General features: G+C 42.2%; 1 long non-coding RNA gene across 2 annotated transcripts in view; it reads left to right on the top strand.

Moving 5' to 3' along the window:
* The window catches only part of LOC139441133 (uncharacterized), a 77,454-nt gene extending 65,286 nt beyond the window's left edge, over positions 1–12,168 (top strand). Inside the window, exons 1-4 of one of the 2 annotated variants that reach the window (XR_011651553.1) lie at positions 6,012–6,134; positions 8,209–8,311; positions 10,739–10,816; positions 12,073–12,168. This is a non-coding gene — a long non-coding RNA (uncharacterized lncRNA). Of the gene's footprint in view, positions 1–6,011; positions 6,135–8,208; positions 8,312–10,738; positions 10,817–12,072 lie in introns of those variants that run through there. The other variant, XR_011651552.1, reaches the window with a different exon arrangement.
* Positions 12,169–14,968: the final 2,800 nt, after the last annotated feature.

The following is a 14,968-nucleotide window of genomic DNA, read 5'->3' as shown; positions in this document are numbered from 1 at the left end:
GGGCATGCTGGGGCCGTTGGATGGAATTTTTATATGAAGCTCAATCCTGCTCAATCTACGTCCCTCAAAGTGTCTCCCGAATCCAGCCTCATTCCATCATCTGCCTACAGTCATTGCAGTCCGAGAATTACACTTCTCCTGACGGTCCCCTCCCACCAGTCTCTTCCAGTGGGGCCCGTGGCTCTCCTCACAGCTGTGAGAGTTCTCGCAGAAAGTACATCAGGCCATGTTACCTCTTCCCTTTGCTGGAAGCTTCCAGTTGGCTTCCTGTCTGTAGGGTAAATGCCTTTGCTTAGCTTATGAGGATTTGGAGAGTCTGCTTAAACCTACGTCCCTCATCTTATCACCTGCCATTCCATCCCATACCTTCCCCTACCTCCGCACACACAGGCTAGGTTCTGGCCACTCTGAGTGGCACGCTAATATAAATGCTTCCAGAATGACTGGATATGAGAAAGAAATCAACTGTGCCCGCTCCAAGGTGTTATGTCATCAGTACCTCTTGTCATTTATTGTTTAAAAGAGCTCAGTGATCGAGTCATTTCCTGGAGGTCTCCAGAGTGAGTGTGTGGCCACCTCTGCACCCACCACATTCATTGTCAGGAAGACGAAGCTGCTGATGACTCAAATGTGGCCACAGAAAGCAAAGTGCCATATCCGAGCCGACTACTTGTTAAGCACTGAAACTTTGTCCCTCACTCCTCACAGCTCCCCCGTTACCAGCAGTGGGGTCAGGCTTCTCTCTGAGGAGCCACCGGCAGGCCTTATTTTTTTCAATTATTATTTTTTTCTGGCCTCGAAGAAGTACAGCAATGCCGTTTGGGTGGTTGTTCCTTTGTGATGACAAGATGCTTCAGAACAATGTTCTGAAGCCTGGTCGCACCTACTACCACTGAGACAAGCCCAGAAGTTAAATTATGAAGCAAACGTAGGCTTTGAAGAAATTTTTATTTAATCTGTATTCCCCTGTTTCATCTGCATACCCATCCAGCACAATCTGCATCATTATTAGCCACATCAACTTGCTGGGGAAAAAAAAAGAGGGAGAGTAAAAAGTAAGACATCTGTGTTATAGCATTAATATATTCAAAGGTTTCTACTTTCATCTTGCAGGCATTAACGGTGTGTAAATGCGATGTAAGCGCAACGTACAACAGCACGAAGTTAGCAGAAGAAAAATGTACTTAGGAGCCTCAGAAAAAGACGGAGGGCTGGCAGAAAAAGAAAGAAAGGGGTGTTTGTGTGGAGGGGCCAGTCAGGGTGGGAATTATGTAAAAAGCAGTTTTACCTAGAAACAAGAGTATTTTTGCCTATTGCTCTGGCTTTATTTCTAATTGCTAGCACAATTTCTAAGGCACTGAGGCAGCCCCCGAGCAGTGCGCTGAAGGTGTGTTTGTGCTGCTATGCCCTCTGGCTTGGCTGCCAGCCTGTTCCCTTAGATCAGAGCCAGAAGGCAGACTGTTTTCGAATACCGATCACCTCACCCGGACCTAATCCTTTGAGTTCTCTTTGGCATCTATTCCTTCTGCCAGTTTCCTCCTCTGTTCCTCTCTTTCCTTCTGAAGTTGACAACAAAGACATCCTCAGGGCCCTCCTTGATGTAAGACCACTCTTGATGTTATCACAGTGTGGGTTTTTTTTTTTTTTTTGGTACCCTAAAGTTGTGCTGCTTTTATATTCAGCTAGCACAATATTTGCACACCGGAAGATAAAGAACATGTGAATATGTTAGACAGAGCGATAGTTTCTTTTTAATTTGTACCCTTCTGTGTTTTTTGATGTAAACCCTTTCCTTTGCCTGTCACTCATCTACATACCTGATCAAGAACCCGAAGGTCCCCCTTTGCAGGCGGCGTTGCTTCTATACCTTAAATTGGCCTGACCTGCCACTTTTAATTTTTAAGAAACGGCTGTACAAGATATGGATGAATATGGAATTTCTGTGAAGCACAAAACTTTTGAACGGTTCCTGTCCTCTGTGATAGTGAGTTTTAAAAGGGAAATCTCCAAAGAGCTAATTAGTAGACAAGTAGAGCTCAGCCTGAACAAAGCCGAAAAGATAGCAGATAACTAAAAGGACCTGGCCAGAGCTGACAGAAATCAAAGCCCTGACAGAGGGCTGGTGGTAACCTTGGGCTGCTAACTGACAGGGACAATAAAAAAAATGCTCTGAACCTGGCGGAGAGTGACAGCCCCACTGTAAGCCCGCAAAGAACACAAGATCTCCACCACAAGGAAGGAGTAATCTCTCAGCAGGCAAAACCAAAGGCTTTTTCCACCCACCTCCACCCCAACACACATGTGAACTGGTTCCGACCACCACTCGTGGAGTAGAGAGAGGGGAGGGAGAGATGACACCCAGGATCTTTTAAAACTTCCTTAAAAAGTTCCAGGCTAGTGGTTGAGAGCAGGATGTCTCTTCTGGAGCAGCGGGAAGAATGGGGGTGGCCTGGGGTGGAGACAGAGCCTGGTAGAACGGAGAAGAAAAGGGGAGGGAAAGAGCTAGTTGGAAACAAGCCTGTGCAGGGTAGGACCGAATGAACCCAATGACCAGCAAAAAGATGGTTGGAAATGAAATGAATGGCCCTGGAAAGAGATGTGAAGGCTGCAGGGACAGAAGGAAAGTGGGAATCAAGGGAAAGAGTAGCAGAAGACAGAATTGGTAAGGAGGGGTATGTAGCAGAGAGCTACATGTTAAAACTACTAGAAGAGAGAGAAAACACACAAAAAGTGATCTTATTAAAAACCCAGTTTAGTGCACTAGGTAAAGAGAGGAGGTTCCAAGGCTTACGCAAGGTTTCAGCACTAACGAGCCTTAGTCTAAAATTGCAAAGGTGCAGAGTTCGGCTTCCATTCACTGAGTGATCCTGAAATTTCTCTGTGTGTTTACAAGATTCATGATCTATTTCTGGCCATGCAAACAATTATATTTAGGAAACAGGCCAAGCCCTAGCAAAGTGCTACAACCACAGTGAGGGTGGAAGTGGAAAGCAAGCCCTCAAAAAGCATTCTGCTTTGAAGAAAAGCTTTGAAACCCAAGTGCTGGTAACATACATTAGGTGGTTTATATCCAGATAAAGCCTTAGTTTCAGGCAGCTGCTTCTGCTTCTATATTTATTCCTCTCCGAGATACTGCAATCTAAATCCTTCCTGATGTGGCTCTTACAGACGTGAGCACTGATGGCAGACTCCAGGGGGATAACCTCAGGAAAACAAGCAGCAGGTACAGGTGAGAGCTTTAGAAGGGTAAACCTGGGGGATTTCCTAAAATGAAAGGGCTTATAAATATGCTTACGTTCAGGGAAAAACGCATCTCAACTTTCTTGCTCAGATTCCAGTGTCTCTAATCACATACCTCAAAATTTATATCATACACATATATTTGTGTTATTATGGTAAATATTATACTTGCTCTTTATCTTAAGAGTGTCATTAAATTCTCCCTGTACCACAATCTTAAAAATGTTCTCCCATAGAGAACATTTGATAAGTTACAGAATAAAAAGCTTGGCTTGGCTCAGAATGAGACCAATCTCATGGGCAGGAAAGAAGTTAATTAAGAAAGCAACTATTCAAAGACTTGGATCATGGAAAATCTGCCCCATATTAAACTTGGGGTAAAGGAGTAATTTTTTCTTTTAATTTGGGTTTGAGATCCAACATCCACTTTAGACAAACAAATGTATATCAGAACACTGCTTTTTCAATACAGCTGCACATGTTTAGGGCTGAGTTATATAATTTTAAAAAGCAAGTAATTTAGCAGTTATTGTAAAGCACCATCTAACAAATATTTGGTTTTTGTTTCTCCTTGATTCACATTAAGAGGGAAAACTAAGGTTTTCTGTTTCCTGTTTAGTGATGATGCTACTAAATCACCCACAGGAGGACATGTTGTGAGTTATTTTTTCTAGGAATGGTAATAGATTTTTGGTGAGCCATTTGTAGGGCTGAGTCAAATACCTGCATCCAAGAACACTAGCATGTATTTGTGGTTCCTGCCCACGATTCAGAGACTCCGGAGGCTTTTGTTCTGGAAGTGTTTCCGTCCCTTCTTGTGCACAGGGAGCTCCCAAGGCCCAGAAAGGTTGGGAAACTTAAGCTGATGATGAAACTGCACAGTGGTCAAGCCTGAAGTTGAGCCCAGGCCTGACTCTCGCCACCAGACCGTTCACTATTAAGAGGCACATGAACCATAGAGGTTTAGACCTGCCTTGCTTATTGATCTGCTTTGGTATAAATCAATTCCTGGTTTGCATCTAGGAAAAAAGAAACTGTTCCGCTATAAAGACCTTGATGGTCCTCCTAGGTGTCGTACCTTACTGTTGAAGTCCCCCTCCTCCCTTTCTTTCCTGAAATTACTGTCTCTTGCTATCTTGGTCTGCCGTAGACTGGGGAGCGCAAACAATAGACATTTCCTTCTCACAGTTCTGGAGGCTGGCAGCCTCAAGATCAGAGGGCCATCGTGGTCAGATTCTTAGTGAGGACCCTCCTCCGGTTGCCTTCTGGCCATGTCCTGCAGGGGCGGACAGACAGACAGCGAGTTCTCGATCTCTGCTTTCCAGGGCATTTGTTCCATCCTGAGGGCTCCACTCTCATGACCTCATCTCAACCCAAGTCCCTCCCAAGGGCCCTCCTCCAGCTACCATATTGAGAACAAAGGCTTTAGCCCGAATTGGGGGAAGACACAAGCATTCGGCCCATATCTCTTGCCATCACTTGCTGTTCTCTCCTTTATGCCTTCATCAGACAGACCCATGTGAGAAAACAAAACGGAGTTAGTTGCTGGGTTTTCCCTCCTAGCATCTGCAGTGGTATCTGGCATACGGTGGTGTTCAACAACACTTTTTGAATAAGTAAATAAACCAATTTTCAGTTGAATATCAGACAGTAGTTCTCCTGATTTTTAGAAATAACTCTCCGTGTGACTGTTAATTAGAGCTCATGGAGATGACCCTTTATAGGATAACTGCTTCCACTCTCAAGTTTCACTGGTGGTTATACCTTCTGATTGGCCCAGCCATAAATTTACTGATAGAAGCTTTGCCTAGTTAATTAATGCAATTGCTGAGAATTCCTTCCCTCTAAACATATGCACTTGTTTGTATAAGGTGGTTTTTTTCTTCGTGGCCTCTGTGATAAAGCCTTGAAGTATGTCGTAACAAAATGGAAGAGAGAGGTGACAACATGCTGTCATGTAGAGACATTATATATGCTTCATTTACATAGTATCAGACAGATTTCCTACTTTTCCCTGAAATCTTCAATGGCAGCTCTTCAATAATTCTTCAAACTCTTCAGTCGCTCTGAGTAGATGCTTCCTTTTTTTTTTTTTTTTCCAGTCATCCAACTCTTGGGTTTTTTCTTTAACAGACTTCTCTGTGGCAGCATCTACGTTGTTGCTATTTGCATAAAACCATAGAAATACTGCATTTTCCCCGTCTGTGCACACTGCAATTTACTCATGTCAACACTCGCTTTCTGTTACTTTTCCTTTTAGACTAGAGAACAAAAACATTTTCTAAAGGATCATATGGATTTTAGTTTAAAAGAAAAAAAGACAAATTGGCCTAAATAGTAAAAGCTAGGCACCTATCCTATGATAATTGCAATTTAAGAAAATCATCAAAAGATATCAATGTTAAATGCCAAGATAGCTCTAAGGAATGACAAAAACATTCAGTATCATCCATCTTGTTGGTGTGAAGTGTCAGGCCGGATCTGCCTTCGCTGTAAGTAGACAATGTGACTTTATTATTTTCATGGTAGAAGCATAGATCATTTCTTTCTTTCTCTTTTCCCTCCCTCATTCCTCTTCTTCCCACCTACCTTCCTTTGTTTGAGTATTAATATGTAATTTAAAGTATAAAAACTGATGTTTGAGATCTTTTAAATACATTTTGTTAATATGACTTTTTTTTTTTTTTTTAAGATTTACTTGAAGTGTTTTTTTGAAGTCCCTATACAGGGTGGGGCAAAAGTGGGTCTACAGTTGTTCATATGGAAAATAACATAATAATGACTAAATAATGATTCAAGAATAAACTCTGTCTCACGTCCTCACTGCTATGAACCTAGTGCACTTCAGTCTCCCGTGTTGCACCCTGTCGTGAAAGTGCATTTGGGGAACCTTTGTAAGCTACAATTTCCTGTGTCACTTAGATTGAAATAAGTAGTTCTGATGGGAAATTTTCTTTATATATTTTAGCCATTGTATTCCTACATTTTTACAAATGGAATAAGTCACAGGGAGTTACCTAGTAAAGTTGAATGCTTATAAGAAGATTAAGATCTGGTGGTTGTAGAATAACTTTTGCTAACCATCCTTTATAAAATGATTTAGTTTTTTTTCTTTTTCATGATGAATGGTATGGTTTTTTCTAGATGTTGCGAACAGATATAGGAAATCCTTTACCATTGTTTTCTTAGTTAATTTTATAGGTTTTGGTCTTATGAAATAGAATGAATAAAGACCTTGAATATAAAGTGAATCTACTCAACCAAATTCAGTTGCAAAAACGAGTTGAATGAAGTCAAATACTTATGCTGAGAACAAGTACTTAAATTCAATCAAAGCTATTCATAAAAGAATTATTTTCTAATTATTTTCTTCCAAAATAAATGGTGGCCAAATTACTCCTAATTTCCCAGCTCAACTTATGTAAACACCACTGAAATAGAATGAAAGAGAATGTATGTAAAAGTGATATAGAAAAACTTGTTCACCCAAGTTATGAACGATGGAAATTTAAAATACCCACCTTTAAAAAATTAAATTTTTCAAGGATTTGTGGATACTGTTGCTTTGGGGTATGTTTGATTAATTGCATTAAGAAGCCACTTTTTTATCTTTATAAAAGAAGATGGGGACAAGGGAAACAAAGATAGAGCAAGGGAGAGAAATTTTATCTATTCAGTTCAAAGATGTTAAAAAATATTCCCATCATATGGGGATTTCTTAAAGCAAGAATTCTCTTGCTATAGGGCTGGGATGTTCGGTGTGTGTTTCGTGACTGTTGTAATAATCATACAGATGCAACTGTGTCGATCTTCTTTGCTACATGTCTTGTTGATTGAACATAATATCTGGTTATTTCCTCCTGTTTACCAACTTTCTCAACAATGAGCAGTCAATAAATAGTATCTTTATTTTTTTTGCTGTTGTTACCTAATTGTTAATAATTTTGGTCAATGGTTTTTAAAGTATCCTGTAGAACACATTAAGACATATACACCCAGAGCAATAATAAAAATATTTAATAACTGGTATGATACAAGCATTAACCAATCACAGTGAATGCCTGATAGACAAAGCAGAAGGAATGCCAGCCATGAACAATTGCTTCAGCCAGCCTGGCTGATTACCAACTGAATATCAGTCTTGTATGCACAAACTTCCAAAGTACATATGTTAAGGGAAGCATAATGTGTATCAACAGAAAATATTTATTGAACTCTGTTTAATGAGCTCTGCTACTGTGCTTGTGTGTGAGTATATACACCCACACATACACACAAATATGTACGTTTGAACAGGTGGATAACCGCTGACTTCCAAACTAGTTCTTCAGAGTACATCACACCTAAACACATTGCCCCAATATCATTGCTGGCACTTGGAATAGTCCACAAAAGTTGATTTCACAGAAATATTGCACATTGGCAGTCAAAATTTAAATAGATACCCTGTCAAATTTTACCTCTATAATTTGAAAAGGGATGATCGTGCTCAGACACAGCTTTATTGCCCTTTATCGTCTAAAATACGATATATTACGTTTCTACTTCTCTTTTTAGCTGGGCAGGATTGGGTGTAAAACCTCTGAATTGAGGAACTGTAGCAACATCTCCTCCTCTAACTCACTAGGACCTTGTAGGTTTCCCTCTTCTCAGTTATCTTATTTGTAAAACGATGGTTCCAAAAAGAGATGAGAAATCCACACACTTAAAAAAAATAAACGGTGGCAGACTACTGCTTGTAATGGTTATACTAGATTTTCCTCTTCTGAAATACATACACCGTCAGTAACAGAAGCAACTACAAGATTTCCGATCTGGGGCAAATGCACATCTTTATGGTGGTCAAATTTAGCGTGATACTCTGAGAATTACGTTTTGTGTACCTGTGGTAACAATTTCTGCCTTACAGTGCTTCACATCAATTCTTGTTGTGAAAAAAACTGTAAAAATTATTTTACAATTTTGCAGATGTGTGTAAGTGCGTTTTTGAAAACGTTTCCTGGCTCCTGGTTTGTCCATGAGACCCATCCTGAGATTTAACTGCATCTTCAGTCCTTTGAACATACTGATGGCAAGTGTACTGTTTCCTCTTTTTCATAAAGTCACAAAATAATATTTAATGTTAAATTTAAATAATTTTAATATTTAAAAAATTAAAATAATTTTCCAATATAATAGACTAATAACTTTTTAACAGAATTGCTTCAGAGTTAACTTTTCTAGCTGAAGAGGAGCATGCCATGCTTTTCTCTAGGAAATTATTTTCTATGTTTACCATCAAATCCGATGATGCCTATGGCATAGATTTGATTGAGTGATGCTCACCAACAATGGGTACACTCAGCACTGGATTGAAAGTGTTGTAAAAGCCAGCAGCTGTTCTATGTACAGGGCAAATTATGCATGATGAGCAACTAATTTGAGAGCAGCACAGATCTCATTTCATCTAAACAGCAAAGAAATTGACGTGACACACTTCATGTATCTCTTATGATTTGGGGGGGTTGACTTTACTGAGTCTACAGATAAGGAGTGAGTGAATGCCATCCTTTACTCTTGGCTCAGGACCAGGAAAGGGGTAAATTTGCCATTGGGAAGGACTTATGACTTATGCATTCTGCTGAATGATTCTGAGTATCTTACAATTTAAATAGGAATTTCGTGGGTCAGTGCTGAGGAGCTGTGCATTTTAATTGGAGGTGAACTGTGCCTTTCCTCAATATACCTGCAAAAAATAAAATACCGAGAACGGGTATAAATATGTTGACAAATTCAGAAAATCAACCACAAGCTTCTCCTTTGACAACTCATCTCAGATTTATGAAATATCCTGGTTGAAGTATATCTGAAAAAATAAATATTTTTGTCTGTTTTACATCCACGGCACTTTTTTCTTTTTACCTCCTGCCCCTCATCACCCGTTTCTCCCATCCCTACCCTCTACCTCTGGCAACCACCAATCTGCTCTCTGTATCTCTGAGTTTCTTTGTTTTTTTCTTTTTTATTCCATGTAAAAGAGAGATCATAAGGTATTTGTCTTTGTCTGACTTATGTCCCTCAGCAAAATTCCTCAGAGCCCATCCATTTTGCCACAAATGGCAAGATTTCATTTTTTTATATGGCTGAATAAAATTCCACTTTGATGGAGTCTTTGGGGCTTTATATATATATAATATCATGCTCTCTGTAAATAGTGACAGTTTTGCTCTCCAGTTTGGCTGCCTTTTAGTTCTTTTTCCTGCCTAATTGCTCAGGCTAGGATTTCTAATGCTGTGTTGCATGGAAGTGGTGAGAGTGGGCATCTTAATCTTGCTCCTGATCTTAGAGGAAAAGCTTTCAGCTTTTCACCAATGAGTATGTGGGCTTGTCATATATGGCCTTTATTATGATAATTTATGTTCCCTCTATATGCACTTTGTTGAGAGTTTTTATCAAAAATGGATGTTGAATTTTGTCACATGCTTTTTCTTGTGCCCCTGACCTTTGCAACTACTTACCCCTGGGATGCCTTATGACGGCCTGCTCTGGAGTCCAGGGGAGCTTGTGTCTCATGGGACTCTAGTAATTGGTGTCACCTAGAAAGGAGCTCCTACCTCTGTCTGACACCCCTGTGTTTGCAGCTGCTGTCAGAGGATACTGCTACATTGCTTGGCTTGGTGACCTAGTAGGTCTCACAGGACTGTAAGCAGCAGAGAAAGAGTTCTTAAACAGCTCCCACCCCAAGGGCACAGCAAGAGTAAGCAGATCCAGAAGTTTAGATGTTTAACGTAAGGGGCCTGTTAGTCAATCTTTATGACTTTGGCCCAAGGGGCAGGCTTCTAATTAAACAGGCATCCAGGGGCTGACTGTAATTCTTTCCAGAGACCTGGGAGGGTGGGCACTATCTTTACACTCTCCCTTTGCCACACTTCAGAGCTCTAGTGTCTCCTGAAAGGGGGATTTACACTTGGCCAGTGCCCTGGTTTTTACATCTGGTGCCCTGATTTTGCAGCTGCCACCCAGGGGAAGCCCCTTGACTGTCTGGGTCCCATGGGACTGTGGCAGTCAGAGAGATGGCTCTTGGCAGGCTGCCCCTCTCAGGGCACTGCCCAGTCGATGGAGGCACACCCCCTCAGCCTCTCTCTGATGTGTCCTTCGGTGTGAGGGGCAGGACTCAGGTATGGCATTTGCCCAGTGGCCTCCAGAGCAGCTCTCCGGAAATGCAGGCTCTGGTCACTGTCTTGGTACCCCCTCTGCCTTCCTCCCTGTCACTGAGTGCTCCATTTGGACAGAGAACATATCTGTCTAGCTTGTCATTCCATCCAACATGTCTATCCCAGTGCCCAGCACGTAATGGGCAATGAAAAGAATATGTTTTGGGTGAAAGAATGAATGGATGGAGACAGAGAAATTGTGGTTATCCAATTACTTTGAGCGCTAATGTTGTCATATCTAGGTAATTGGGTGAACACCCCTTGCGATTTCCATGTTTTCTAATCAATTTTTTTGTCTTCTACAGGGGATATAGTATAATGTCTCACACACGGTGAGGTGAGACCCTTGGAGGTTCGAATCATCCAGACTGATGTACTATCAGGTAAATGATAAAACCACTTAGAGGAAAGAACACATACACCGAAACAGATACATCGAGGCTTGTGTCCCAAGATACATAAACTCTCTGAACCCAGGTCCCTTTTTGTGGAACACTCCCCTTGTTTTATTAGGTGAGAAAGTGAATGTAAACGCTAGCAGCACACTGAACAGCGTATAGTAGGTCTGGATTACATGTTAGCCCCTTCCCTTTCCTTTAAAGCTATATATAGATGATTATTATATTCATATTGAGAAGTTGAGGGGAAGAATTCTTAAGAACACATTAAAATATTAACCTTCTCTTTTAACTTCACTGCAACCCATGAATTATGCATCGTTCTGCTATTTTCACTTAGAGCTTTGGACAGCCTATCATCTGCTTATTTGATGTAGTCTCTTTACAAAACATAGAACCTGGCTCTTGCCGTAGATGGACTCATTTTCCCAATTAAGCACAGACACATAGATTTATAGCAAGAACAGAAATAGTTACTTTAAACATTAAAGTTTAAATCAACATTAAACTCAATGGCCCGTATTAAACTCGCATTAAATCCACCTGAGCTGCAATCCCCCTCCTCTTGACAGGCTAATTGTAGGGGCGAGAGGTGCAGCTGAAGGGTGAAGTGATCGAGCAGATGGCGGGAGAGTGGGAGACAGGTGTTTGAATGGACGCACCCTTCCCACTAGGTCTGTCCAATTCAACGATTATCAATATATTTTTCTTGCTCCACAAGTTCCATTTGTATTTATATTGGTTCTGCAGATGGCCACTGAGTAAGCAGATACAAGTAACAGTAGAGTGTATTTCAATAGTAAATGTAACATTGACATGGGCTGATCTAGCCGCTGGAAAGCTAATTGTATACGTGATGCCCTTGTGTGATGAGAGGCCCTAAGTGCTTAGTGCCATTAGTGGGCATGAATTCTGAAAACGACAAACAGCTTTGGCTGCAGAAGAGAATCACCAAATCCTAACAATTTGACCTGCGGACTTATGTTAGAGTTCATAGTTCCTGTCACCACCAGAAAGGAACATGCACCATGTAATAGGCCAGTTTATGTCACTATCTTGAAAGCCGTATTTGGTAATATAGGAAAGCGATTGGAAACTGCATTAGACTGAATCTGGCCTTGCTAGAAGCCACTCCAACCGAACTGGCGACATTGACTCAGGAGTTTTTGAGTCAGTCATCCCGGGACATTTGAGACCAGTCATTACACTAAGAACTACAGATTTGGACACTGTTGTTTCAGAACAAAGCATGAGGGACTGGTGACGAGTCTGAGGGAGGTGGCGACAGCACATCAGGAGAGGATAGTATGAGACTTGCTGTGAAGACAGCAGTGTCAGGTAAGTGGAGACCCGAGGGGATTGTCTGCTTTATTTTACACAAAGTGCCAGTAACGCTTCTCTTTACTCCAGCCACATCCAGCCCTTCAGCTCGATTCTATCTTAACTAAATAGGACTGTGAACCCTCTGTTTACAGCAGCTGAAAAGGTTCTGAATACTGCGTGTCATGGGGACAATGAGAGGTGTTCTACCTTTGGAAGACTCATAGGCTTGCTGTCTCTCTCTCTCTGCCGCCCTGCTACAGCACTGAGAATATTCCGAACGGGCGAGGGGGCAGGGAGCGGCAGAAGGGGTTCTCTCTCTGCAGATACGTGCATAGAAAGCATCACAGGCATTATATGGGCTCTACCTGAGGCAGACTCCTTGGGACTGTGAACAACTCTAGGATGTTGGAAATGCAAATTTTATTATTCACTCCTTCACCCAGCGTATTGAGTGCCTGTCGTGTGGCAGGAACCAAGGAAGGCACTGGGCAAACAGGGAAGGGCAAGACAGGCCAGGCCTCTGTTTCGGTAAGACTCACAGCCAGCTGAGGGTCACAGAAAGCATGCAAAGAAGTATGCAGAGAAGTATTAAAAATAATTATTATGACAAATGTGAATTGATGTACAGAAGTAAGCAATGAGCTTATGTAGCAGAATGACCTGGCCTGGGGTTGGGGGTCAGACAAAGCTTCTGTGAGGAAAACAGTGTTGATGCTGAGACAGGAAACTTGAGCATTGTGTAGCTGGATCGAAAAATGGGGAGGAGGGTTCCAGATTTTGAACAGAATGTACATGAAGGCCCTGGGACGGGAAGGAGGGTGGCAGCACACCTGAGGAGAAGAAGGCAGAGCAGTGCAGTTGAACATAAAGAGGAGACACACGGGGGCCAGGTCATACCGGTCCCTGTGGGAACTTAGGTGTACCCCTTGTGCTGCGGGAAACCATGGCCAAGAGTCCATCAATGCTGGGGGACGATACTTTTAGAAGTTCAGGTTGGGTGTGTTGTGGATACCTGGGAAGATCCAGGGTGGAAGTGCGGTAGCTGCGGGAGTGGAGAGAGAAGCATGTACGTATGTGAATTGGCTTTTCTGAAAACTCCACCTGGACCATGTCCTATTTCACCGCTAATTGGGCCACAGCATTTAAATAATTTCCCATTTTCTGGGAAACAACTGCTTCTCTTTCTGTAAAAAGGCACTGTGATACTTACATCGTTAAGGACAGTGCTTCGTACAGCCAGGCACTGCTGGGAATTTTGCAGCACTGTGAGGTTGCTTTGTGTACGGATAATAATGGGTTACAAGTGAAGCTGCATCCCCTCACTGCTACCCCTTGATAAGGGGCCTCGGTGCACGATACACTGAAACTTTTCAGTTGCATGTAATAAATGAAATTGTGACTATGACTTAGTAAGATGAAATGAAACACCTAGATGTATTATGAATATGAATATCGTAAACCACCAGAATTATAAACGATGTGCATTTTACTTCAACCACCAGTCCTTCCTTACATAGTTAACTGACTGGCTACTCTGTGTCCTAGTCCATTTGTGTCCTATCTCATTATCATAGCCATGCTTCCCTGTGGCCGTCCCAGTTGTCGAGTGGAATCCTCTGCATTTCACCGCCTTCTTTTCTGCTGATTCTTCTGCTCTCTGTTTCCCTTGTACTTCCTCCCGTTTTCCGATTGGTTTAGTAGATTTCTCTCTTGCTCTCCCATTTCACCCCGACCAGTCCTTTCTCTCCCACTGCACACTGCACTGATTTCTTGCCCTCTCCTTCTGTTCTTTGCTTGTCCTTTTCTATCCTCACTCACAATTTCTCTCAGAAAATTCTGCTACTTTTCATAGCAGAGGGGGAAGTTAAATTCCAAACTTACCCAGGCTGGAATAAAGCCTGTGTCTCTAGCGGAGTCAGGAGAATAAGCTGATCGGGCGAAGAAGAGGACACTGCTAGCCTTACTTCAGGGAAACAAAAACACATAGTATGACAAGGGCTTTCTCACGGCTCTGTCAGTACCACTTTTCCCCCAAGACGTCAGCTTAGGAGCCTGAGTTCTACCATTAAAGCTAGTCCTTTGGATGAAGGCATTCGTTGCCAGGTGGAGGGTAGATATTAGCACATCTCTGGTGCAATATCATCACACATACAAAAAGTTCTGAAGTAACCACATAGTGACACAAGGTCAGTGCTTATAGAATTTAGAGTTTCAAGGGACATTAGAAAAATGTGAATAGCATGTCAGTTCACTAGAGTAACTAGGTATCTCCTACCAGTGAGGAGGCCTTACGGCAATAAATTTAGGATAGGATCATTTTTATGGGATAGAGAGGGGAGGACAACTTGGAGAAAATGGAGACTGACTCGACCATCCATGAGGCCCCTGGGAAGAATATGTCAGGAAAGAAGGTCATCTCACTGGCTGGTGTGGCTCAGTGGATTGAGTGCTGGTCTGTGAACTGAGAGGACACAGGTTCGATTCCCAGTGAGGGCACATGCCTGGGATGCAGGCCAGGCCCCCAGTTGGAGGCATGCAAGAGGCAACTGATGGATGTTTCTCTCATACACTGATGTTTCTCTCCCTCTCTTTCTCCCTTCCTTCCCCACTTTCGAAACATAAATCAATCAATCAATCGATCAATCAACTAATTAATGGCAGCCATCAGCATGAGGCTCAGCAGATAACCCACATGGTGCCCACTTTGCACCTGGGCACGTGTGGGTGCCGGACCAGGTGTGGACAGCTTTGACCTCAAAGGTGACGTTCACCTACCTGTGAATTTTAGCTGTCCAAAGCCCCGAAGTCACAGAT

This window comes from Desmodus rotundus, chromosome 9 (genome assembly GCF_022682495.2).
Source record: "Desmodus rotundus isolate HL8 chromosome 9, HLdesRot8A.1, whole genome shotgun sequence".
In the NCBI taxonomy this organism is placed as follows: Eukaryota; Metazoa; Chordata; class Mammalia; order Chiroptera; family Phyllostomidae; genus Desmodus; species Desmodus rotundus.
This window is presented reverse-complemented; position numbering and strand designations above follow the sequence as displayed.